We start from the raw sequence: 5,623 nt of genomic DNA, 5'->3' as shown, positions 1-5,623 counted from the left end.
AATGTTGTGAGTTCTCTATATAATTGAAAAGTTCATATAACACCTTAATTTTTTGTATATATTTTTTTGAAAGTGATTATGAATAGAGAAGAGAAAAAAAAAGATAATGATAAAATTGTAAAAAATATTATTTAATTGAATATAAAAGAAAAAAAACAGTGAATTTTAGTGTAAATTGGATTTGGAGATAGGGGAAGTGACGAGAATGCTCTAATTAGCTTAATATTGGCCTTTGAATAAATAAACATTTTGCTCTTTTAGAGTATTCTCGGCTCATGCCCTATATTATATTAGTGAGTTTTGTAAATTATGTGATATGCTTACGAGTGTTTGTGAGTAGATGAGAGATAGAATGTATATGAGAAATTTAAGTTAGGGTCATACTTTTTACATCATATAATTTTTTAATATTTTTTAAAAGTGGTTGTGAGTAAAGGTGAGAAATAATATAATGATAAAGGTATAAAAATATTATTGAATTGAACATGAGAGAGAGAATGTAATGATTTTTAATATAATTATATGAATATGATTAGGGAATGCTTTGAAAATGATTTTAATCCTCATCTTCATTCCCCAAAATTCATGAATCCGTCATCAACACCACAACCTCACACGAGTGAGGCCTAGACCACCCACCCACCCCTATCAACCACGACATTCGTCAATTTTCCATTTTGATTGTATTTGTTAACCCTACTTGATTATGTAATTCGAATATTCCATTAACAATAAAATCGCGTATTTATTAGTATTTGATTGTGTTTAATTCATTTTATATTGTTATGACACTTAAACTTGTTAAAACATTTTTAACATCACTTAATTCGAGCTTAAAACTCAACTCTGGAAACAATAGGGACTAAAACTGAAAACTTTGGTAAACCTACTCATTGTGTAGCGCGACGGGTGTGGTTAAGGAGGTGGCGCGTGGCAGTTTTGTGTTGTAGTTCGTTTTTGACTCGTTTAACCTTAGTTCTTCATCCTAATCTCGTTGTAATTCAAATCTTTGAGTTCTAGAATATTCTGATGTGGATGACGTGCTCTAGTAAAAAACAAGTATTATAATGCTTAATACCTATAACTAGTATGGGTAAGTAAGGTCGTCTCATTGGGGAATGAAAGGAAAGTGCAAGTGAAATTCATGACTAATTAATTATTGAACTAAGCGGACAGACGATGTTAAACAGTTTTGAAAGATGATTTAAAGCAACACAATTACTTTTATAGTTGTAAACTGTTTAAGAAAAGAGTGATTTACTTCAAGTTCAGGTAATGCGATAACAAACTAGTCAATTATGTCAAGTTGATTGTGCATTAATTACTAGACATGGTAGTTTGGCTGTGATGACAAACAAAATCCTATCTGAATTATTGACACAACTGAACGCGATTTACCCAATTACCAGTTTAATATTATGAAAACCAATTGTTAAGCAATGACTAACGGCTATCGGATCAATGGCTATGTGAACATAATCCTAAATGCTGATGAACACAATCGAATAGTTGATGCAACATTTGATAATCAAAACATAAACTGTATAAATAATCAATTACGAAAGCAAAGCAAGATAAAATAATGTATTCAATGAAGCTCTTAATCAATGAAACACATAGAATCTGATCATAATCAGTTTACACAAAACCATAGTCCAAAGTGATCACAATGGTGTTTAGCCTGACATCGGCATAACGAATAACTCGCTTATATGATGAAAGAATGAAAGCATGGACCGATTGGACAAACCCAAAGCTCCGGGATGATGCAAAGGATTCTTCTACAACTGTTGGAATGAAAGATAGGGCGAAAAGTGTTTTTATATCATTTAGGTTATTTTTCCCATTTGCAACTTCTTAACGTAGCGCGAAGCTCTTAAAGCATGGGGCGAGGGACAAATAGTCGGGTTTAACTTCTAGATTCTTCGCGTAGATCGAAGAATCACATCGTCATCCATTCGTGTAGCGCAAGGGTTTCCTTGGCAGGGATTTTTATGGCATTTCTTGTGTTTCTGCAATGGGATGCGTGCCACTCAAATACGATCTTCTAAATCATCATTCCAAGCTTGTATATAGCATCAATAAACATCCATAACGTCCAAAGACCTGAAACAGATAAGCATGCTTGAAGTGCCAATGTTCACACAATATTTAAACTAAAACAAACTAGTTAATATGATATAATACCTAAAATACACCCGACCATCACATTCCTAAGTATATTTTATCAAAAACCCATAATTTTTATCTTCTAATTTGTAATAAAGATGCAAACTTGATCAATTATAGTGTTAACTTCCAGTTTCTAAGTTTAAACGAATGATCTCCAAATTGTTGATAAACATGAAGCTAAATTCCGATTCCTATATAAACAAATCATCATCTACTTTAATTCTCTCCTACACAACTCGAAATCCTCACTCATTTTCATGAATTCAATGTTTAATCAAGGTATTCTTCGTGGTGTAATGTGTACGTGAGTAATTGTAATTAAATAAAAATTATTGTAACTTTAAATAGTGCCTTACGAGCTGTCCAATCAATGTGTTATGCCCTAACATATTTCGTCGTTGGTCGCAGTTTGACACTAAAAACACCAACAAAAACACTTCACCCCACACCATCAATTTCAGTCACCGCCATACTGACCTCGACAACAACCCCCAACATTCACCACTTCATCATCTTCTTCCTCAAAACCAAGACCCGGAGTTTGATTAGGGTTTCCAGGGGCTAAAATCGAGGATCATTGTTTGATTAGGTCTTCTCATTTGAACCTTTCCTTTGAACACACACCCACACATCTAAGGGCTCCTCGACTAAGTCCATTTCCAATTAATCAAGACATTCAACAACTGGTATCTTTAATTGCCATTTTTACCACTACCATCTTGTCCATTCTTCATCGTCGGTCTCTAGTCCAAGCCCGGTTGTAATGTTGCACCCATGTAAAGAGAGCTTCTTGTATTAATTTAAACTCGTTATTGTTTTCATCTAAAGTAGGAGCAATTTGGTTTATTTGGCCACCATTTTGGTTTATTGAAGCAAATCGATGTCTTGTTATTTAATTTATAAAACTTATAAATAAAATAAAAAGATGATTAGAAAGAAAGGGTGGATGTACAATGGTAGGGACTAGAGAGAACAAAGTGGTAAGAGAAAGAATATGTATTTTGTAAAGCTAAAAGACTAAATTGACATTACTTAAGCCGTACATGACTAGATACCCTCGTTAGTGAAAACAAAGAATCATGCAAGATTTTTTAAATACAAAAGACCATTTCTGACATTCTTATAGGTAAACAAAAGGGTGGTTATATACAAACACCAGCCCCATGGTGTGTGAATATGGCTATACGGCTCGTATAAGGCCTATACGAGTCGTATAACCTAATTTATTGACATGCATACGAAGGTGACAGTGTGTCATCTTTTTGTAGTCTATACGAGCCGTATAGACCCTATACGAGGTTTATAGATTTTCCAGCTCGTATAGCCCACGTAACGCGTCTGACCTATACGCGGGCCGTATAGGGTCTATACGACTCATATATACAGCATGTCACTATGTACTTTAACCAGAGATTTATAATAGGGTCTGACCTATACAGTCGTATAGGGGCTATACGATACAAAAGAATAAAACCTGACATTCTTGATTGAAATGATTTGACTATGCACCTATACGATTCGTATAGACCCTATACGACTCGTATAAGCTCTCCTGATGTATGAATAACCTACCTGGTGTATGTATAGCCCAAGCCTTTATCTATCACTTTCTTTATCATTTTTTTCCTTAAAAAAGTAGAGGGTATTATTATCTCACAAAAAAAAACAAAAGAAAAAACAAACAAACTATAATGAGGGAGAATTTGGAAATAAATCAATAATGCTCGTGTAGTCTTTGAATTTATAATAATGCGCTGCCGGTTACTAAATTGTAGGTTTTATTATCTGTTCTATTTAAATTCTAGGTTTCATTATTTATTTTAACTAAGGCTTGGAATGTTATTGGCCGGTTATGTTGATCAACATTAATATTTATAGATTTATTTGATTTACTTTCTTAACTATCATATATATATATATATATATATATATATTAAATGGGGAATTTATTCCCTCCTCACATATTTACTATTCATCTTTTTTTTTTTACTTTCAAAAATAATGTATATAAATTTGGCAAACATTAAACGTGGGCAAATGTCGGTTATACATGTTTTACTTGTCGGTTAAAACTTTAAACTTTGCTTTCGTATATGTTATGGTTGGTCTTTAAAATAACCGAAACTTTTTTTTTATGATTTACAATTATCCCATCGTCACATCTTTTTATATGTGAAAATCCCAAAATAACACATTTAAAGAATGTGTTTCCAAAATTATCCTCAATAATTCAAGTTTCCAACTTTGTCCCTTTGTTATCTCGTCGCCGACGACATGATAGCGAATACCAACGATGTGTTACTGAAACAAATAGGATAACGACACGTGGCCGAAATCTGGCCGGAATAGGTCGTCGACGATGCGTTAGTGGATAACGCATCGCTGAGAGCAGCCTACGTTAGCAACATAACGCATCGCTGCTACCCTACGTTACGTATAACATAGGGTTGACGATGCGTTATCATGCTAACGTAGGGTAGTGGCGATGCGTTATGTTGCTGCTACCTTGTTATGACAACACAAGGGTTCCACGATGCGTTAGTGATAACGCATCGCTGCTACTCTACGTTACCAACATAACGCATCGCCGCTACCCTACGTTAGCAACATAACGCATTGTCAGCACAGATTTCGGCCACGTGTCGTTATCCTATTTGTTTCAGTAACGCATCGTCGGTGTTCGCTATCATGTCGTCGGCGACGAAATAACAAAGGGACAAAGTTAGAAACTTGAATTAGTAGGTATAAACTTGGAAACACATTCTATGAATGGGCTATTTTAGGAATTTTCCCTTTTTATATCCGTGTTTCGACGTTTGATACCATACTTTTGATATTTGGTTTTTTGGCTTACTAATTCATGTTTACCAATTTGTGTTGGTACTACCGATACTACTATCTGAATTTGCATCGGTTCCCTACTGTAATGTTCTGGATAGTTTGTTGTATTTTGCGTTTACAAGTTTATTTCTTTTGTACACTTTCGATGTCGTAACCCGATGCATGCTGATTTCGCATCGACTCATAACACGTTCGTGGTTTAACCATTAACGCATGTTTTTTTGTTCGGTTTAATGGCCCCGTCGCGAAGCGCGGGGTCCTAAATCCTAGTTTTTAATTAAAATGTAGTTTACTTTGATCAGAAGTGTTGGATGCTTGGCGGGAATGCGTAAATTCATTAAAGCGGGCGGCAAGAATGCGTAAATTCATTAAAGTGGACGGCTATCTCGCTCCCTCATCTTCGACTGTCCAAACGGTCCAAAACAACATCTACTTTGGCCGGAACCAATTTCGTCTCATGTCACTTTGGATGCTCGTTGTCATATAAACTTAAAGAAGTATGATCCCGATTATGTTTTTGATGAAACGGGAGAGTGCCTTGCCTGATCAGAAGATAAAAGCAAGGTTGCAACGAGAGATGAATGATCTTCGTCTAAAACGACATCGTCAA

This window comes from Bidens hawaiensis, unplaced genomic scaffold, assembly GCF_021521415.1.
Source record: "Bidens hawaiensis isolate Kalapana, Puna unplaced genomic scaffold, B.hawaiensis_p1.1 tig00086238_1, whole genome shotgun sequence".
NCBI lineage: Eukaryota > Viridiplantae > Streptophyta > Magnoliopsida > Asterales > Asteraceae > Bidens > Bidens hawaiensis.
The sequence above is the reverse complement of the archived record's forward strand: the minus strand, read 5'-3'. Positions refer to the sequence as shown.